The 5,836-nt window shown below is 35.1% G+C and overlaps 1 long non-coding RNA gene across 1 annotated transcript; it reads left to right on the top strand.

Moving 5' to 3' along the window:
* Nucleotides 1,443–5,136, top strand: LOC109232734. The gene is made up of 3 exons (XR_002068977.1): nucleotides 1,443–1,723; nucleotides 4,333–4,474; nucleotides 5,113–5,136. It is a non-coding gene; the product is annotated as an uncharacterized LOC109232734 (long non-coding RNA).

A 5,836-nucleotide genomic window follows, 5' to 3' on the forward strand; every position in this document is an offset into this window, starting at 1 on the left:
CGATTTCATTCTATTTTCGATGAGCAGTAGAAGTCCCACCATCAACCATTTGGCATATACAGATGATTTGGTGGTATTTAGTAGTGAAAATTATTACATCCTGTACTTTTCTATATTGGATTTGTCATAAGATAGTTGATATAAGTTCAAGGACAAGACAATTTTTGAGGTTATAAGTATTTATGATTTGATATTTTGGGATAAAATACGGTCCAGACTATAATACCTCGTGTTTATGGACTAGTGCTATACCACGTGACCATGATATTAAGGTATATGAAGTATAGTAGTATTTAAGTGAAACGAGACATAGAAATTATTATGTGGCTTATTGATTAAATATTGGATTTTAGTGGAAGATTAATTGATTAATTAGTAGGTAATTATTGTTGTGGACATTAATCCACGCGTAGTAGCTAGAATGACTAAGCATTACAAGTTAGTAGGTGACCTCTTAGGAGTTAAAGTGCTTTATTAGGTAGAATAAAGGGGTGGCTACGTGTGCAAATTAGGTGAGGTTATGGAATGGGTGTCTAATTTTAGTAGGTGACTAGTGTAAGTATATACCTATGTGTCATCATCTAAGGAAAGAATGGAGGGAGGAGGATCCCATGTGTAGTTGTAGGAGACAACATTTTGTGACTAAGCACTACTAGAAATAAAGGTGGCACAAAGTGTGCATATATGAGTCATAGCACTTAAAGTGCATTGTTTACACATGTAAATGGGGTTTTGATGACTAATCAAATGGGTATTCACTTAATGACTTGTGTAAGTGGTTAAAGGCCCCTTTTTAAAATATATTTTACTACTTCCGGATATATTTTAATATATACATAATACGAAAAAGTTTATAAATGAGTTTTTTTTTATTATAAAGATAGTAATTACTACTATGTATGCCTTACTTCCACGTATTTTTGGTCTTATCACAATATGAATTCTTATCTTTGATTGGGTCAAATATAAAAGAATAACTCTTGGTTATTATACGTACATATTATGAGATATTTTTTATATACCTTAACTATTAAAGTCTTTGATAAGGGTAATGAGCCAAAACGTGGCAGCACAATGAGTCTTCATCAAAGCCAAAGTGTGACTCTTATTTCATGGAATTAGGTGGCAAAATTTGAGGGATTTTGTGGCAAGTCATCACCCACTTTAATTAAGATAATTGTGGATAAGTTTAATAAGGATTTTATACCCAAACGTGGCAGCCCCTCCCCATTTCAAATTAGTGACTCTTCAAGCCATATACCTTGGTGGCACCAAGGTGAAGGATGAGTTATAACACCTACGTGACTATTAGATCACTTTGCAAGGTGGCATTTAGAGAAGAAGTATGGCTATGTAGTCATCCCTGTCTTTATTTTCTATGTGATCTTATCATCATCCCAATATATATATATATATATATATATATATATATCTTTCTTTTTATCTTCTGCTCATGATATCATATGTTAGTTCTTGGAACAAGCATCACACCTAGCTTTAAGGGTACAGAAACGTGAGATTGAGAGAAAGCCTTAGGTTTTTAATTCAAAATATTTTCTATCCTTTGGTGAGTTTCTAAAGGCTAAACACGTGAGTTCTTCAATGTGAATTGATGTATGCCTTACAAATTTAATGGAATTTCTTGTGTAAGTAGAGTGGACTGATCGTGAGTAAGTAAGAAAGCAAAACGATTCCATACCAAATTCTAAGAGAATCGGCTCAGGTATGTTAAGGCTATCCCTTCCTTCTTTTGGCATGATCCAAGTAACGATACGTAAACGTAATACTATTCCATAAGTGTTTCTACTCTTAGCAGTTAAGGATGTCTATGTTATTCATTCCTGTAAAGTGATATTCAAGCGTGTCTAAGTATGTTCCTGATTCCCCATATGTCCTACCATATTGTCTATTCATGGGTCTCATAACATTCCAAGAGATCATATTTTCTTACTTCATTATGCATTGCATTCATTTATACATATGCATTTACCCACGACTCAGACGGTGTTATATACGCGTATATATGTATATGGGATATGGGAAAAGGTTATGGCGTTATATACGCACCACCACCTGATCAGCCGGTATACGTTGATGATAGTGCCCACAGTGGCTGAAATGATATGTGGGATGCCCTCAGAGGCTTGATGATAATATGTACGTACAGACCTATGCATTACATGACATTTTTACGCATATGCATGACATTATAAATATTTCATGATTTACAGAGCTATCCAAACTTACAGGTTTAGTCCTTTACCTATGTTTCTTTCATGTCCTTTATATACTTATTTACATGCCTTACATACTCAGTACATTATTCGTACTGACGTCCTTTTGTTAGGGACGCTGCATTTATGGCTGCAGGTATAGATAATCAGTTTGACGAGCCCTCATAGTAGTCGAGGTTAGCATTCAGCGAAGGATCGGTAAGACTCCACCTCATTCGGAGTGCAGCCGAGTCTATGAGTCATCGTGTCAGAGTTTTACTACATACTTATGGGTCTGCCGGTACCCTATCCCATTTGATGTCAAATAATCGTAGAGGCTTTATAGACAGAGGTTCATTTCGTTCAGTATGTCATAGGCCTTGACGGCCCATATGTATTCATGTTTTAAGAACGATATTAATACAGTGTTCGCCCACTTACAGTTATGCATTATGAGTTGTGGCCATGTCGGCCCATGATAGTTACAAAGAAAAAAAAAGTTGTAAAGTGGTTCGCTCGGGCCAGTGCGGCACCGGGTGCCAGCCACGCCTCCCCAGGTTCGGGGCGTAAGGCGTAGATGTAATTTCTACTTATGTGGAAGGGAGGTTATGAAAGAAACAGAAGATACGATGGGAGATTGAAAAATAAGTAAGGTAAATGTGAAGAAGATACAAGATACTCAAGCACCAAAAGTTGTGAATAGTCGAGACTTCAAAAATAGTTTGGGTTTTAATTTTAATTTACAGAGGAGACCCTAGTGAAAATTTTGCAAATCTCTAAGAGTTAACATTCGAGGACGAATTTTCTAAAGGGGGGAAGGATGTTACATCCCGTACTTTAACGTTAGGATTCGTCGAAGTAATAACATATGAGTTGGAAGGGATTAAGGTTATACATGAAGATGGGGATGTAGGCTTGATATGTATTTTCTTTGAAGTAAACCATTTTCGGTAAGAGTTGATAGATACGATTTTATATGGTTGTGATAAGTTTTAAATTAAATACATGACGTGTGGGAGTTTATAAATGAGGTTTTATTTATTATAAGAGTAGATAGTATTTTATCATAAGAAAAGTTATCCTTTTTTCGTTTTGAGAATTTATAGTACAAAAAGAATTTTTTTATTGTAAAGATATAAATTATTTTCTCACAAGAAAAGAAGGTTATCTTTTTACCATTTTAAAAATTAAGCATACAAAAAAATTGTACTCTTTATATGAGATTAGAAAAATTAGAAGTTGAAAATATATATATTTTTACATGAATATTTTAATAAAATAATAGTGTATGTATTTATTTTGTATGGTACCACATGACCATGATAGTAAAGTGTATAAAGTGTATTAGAAATGAGTAGTATTTTAAGTAATTTGAGATAATTGGTTAACTAAGTAGGTATGTTTAAGAATTGTCTTGTCCACGTGGGACCATGACAACCAAAAGTAATGTATGACTAATAAGTGAATGCTAGGTGGTGTCACTTTTTGGGACGGCTTGCTAAGCATTAAAGTTACACGTGGAGCTCATGCAAGAGAGGTTGTCAAATTTTAAATAGTTGTCTCCTAGTCCTTAGAATAGCAAAAAGTAGAACTTGAACATTCTCTGCAAACATATCCGCATGAACAAGAAGTTAGACAACTAAGTATAGCATTTTCACATTCAACACCAAATTCTCACCCCACCCCCACGTGGCAGCCATGCAATACCCATTTGATGACTCTTAAAATTAAAACTTGCAAGATGGCAGCAAGTGGAGGAATTAGTAGTGACTCATAAGTCTTTTTTTTAATTAGGTGGCAAACTAAGTTCAAGACACATTTCATTAGCAATTCTTATAAGTTGTGATTGTGAGAAATGATTTTCTTTCTTACTACTCATTGGGAATGATGTTTTACCTCTTCTAAAGATATATATTCTAGACCACTGTAAAATCTTATATTACATGAATCCATGTATGTGTCCTTTCAATATTAGTGCATATTAGAGTTGACAAAATCCATACTTTTCGACAACTTTGGTTTCCAGTTGTGAGTCACCAATGTTTTGGGCCGTAACTTCAATAGTTCTCTGACTAGAAATCCTTCTAATTGGGTGTGATAACATCTGTGGGTATAACAGGAGATGATTTGCTAAAATTTGCTAAGTTATGGAGAATGAGTTACCAAACGTACAACACCTTAGTTGAGGATAATTCTCTTGAAATATGATCCAAGGTTGAATGTTCATCTACGACCTTCTCGAGTTCTTATGAGCAATTAAGGTATGTTAAGGTTATCCCTTCTTTCTTTTTGGCATGATCCATATGATACAACGAAACGAGCAAGCACGCAAGTTTCAAAAATGCTTGTATTCTTAGAAGTACTAAGGTTGCCCATGTTCCTGATTTTCCATATGTCCTACTACCATATTGTCTATTCTTAGGTCTCATAATATTCCAAGAGATCATATTGTCTTACTTCATTATGCATTGCATTCATTTATACATGTGCATTTTTCCACGATATATATATATATATATATATATATATATATATATATATATATATATATATATATATATATATGGAAAAAGGTTATGGCATTATATACGCACCACCACCTGATCAACTGGTATACGTTGATGATATTGCCCACAGTGGCTGAAATGATATGATGGGATGCCCTTAGAGGCTTGATGATGATATGTACGTATAGACCTATGCATTACACGACATTTACACGCATATGCATGACATTATAAATATTTCATGATTTACAGATCTATCCAGACTTACAGGTTGAGTCCTTTACTCCATGTTTCTTCCATGTCCTTTATATATTGATTTACATGCCTTACATACTCGGTACATTATTCGTACTGACGTTCTTTTGTTGGGGACGTTGCATTCATGCCTGCAGGTATAGATAATCAGTTTGACGAGCCCTCATAGTAGACAAGGTTAGCATTCAGCGAAGGATTGGTAAGACTCCACCTCATTCGGAGTGCAGCCGAGTCTATAAGTCATCGTGTCAGAGTTTTGCTACATACTTATGGGTAGGCCGTTACCCTCTCCCGTTTGATGTCAAATAATCTTAGAGGCTTTGTAGACACAATGGTTCATTTTGTACAATATGTCAGAGGCCTTGACGGCCCATATGTATTCATGTTTTAAGAAAAAAATGATTCTGTGATACAGTGTTGCCCACTTATAATTGTACATTATGGGTTGTGGCCATGTTGGCCCATGATAGTTTGAAAAAAAAAATGAGTTACAAAGTGGTTCGCTCGGGCCAGTGCGGCACCGGGTGTCAGCATGCCTCCCAAGGTTAGAGCTTGACAAACTAAATCCATCAAGGCTATAATGGAGAAGATAAAGTGGATGAAAAGAACTCGAGTCAGAAGGTTAACAAGGATAAAACTTTTCCCCTTAATGCACCAAGAACTGGAGCAATAGAATTAACAAAATCAGAGAAGCAACTGATTTTCTCAACAAAAAAAAGTTTCCTTTTAACTACCTGGGTTACCCAGTATATGTGAGAATGGAAAAAATGGAATACTTTGAAGGCATGTTGGCTAAATAATTAAGAGGCTGAATGGGTGGCAAGGAAAAATATTATCTTGTGGGGTTTTAATAATCTTGAT

The sequence above is a fragment of the Nicotiana attenuata genome, chromosome 9, assembly GCF_001879085.1.
Source record: "Nicotiana attenuata strain UT chromosome 9, NIATTr2, whole genome shotgun sequence".
Taxonomy (NCBI): Eukaryota; Viridiplantae; Streptophyta; class Magnoliopsida; order Solanales; family Solanaceae; genus Nicotiana; species Nicotiana attenuata.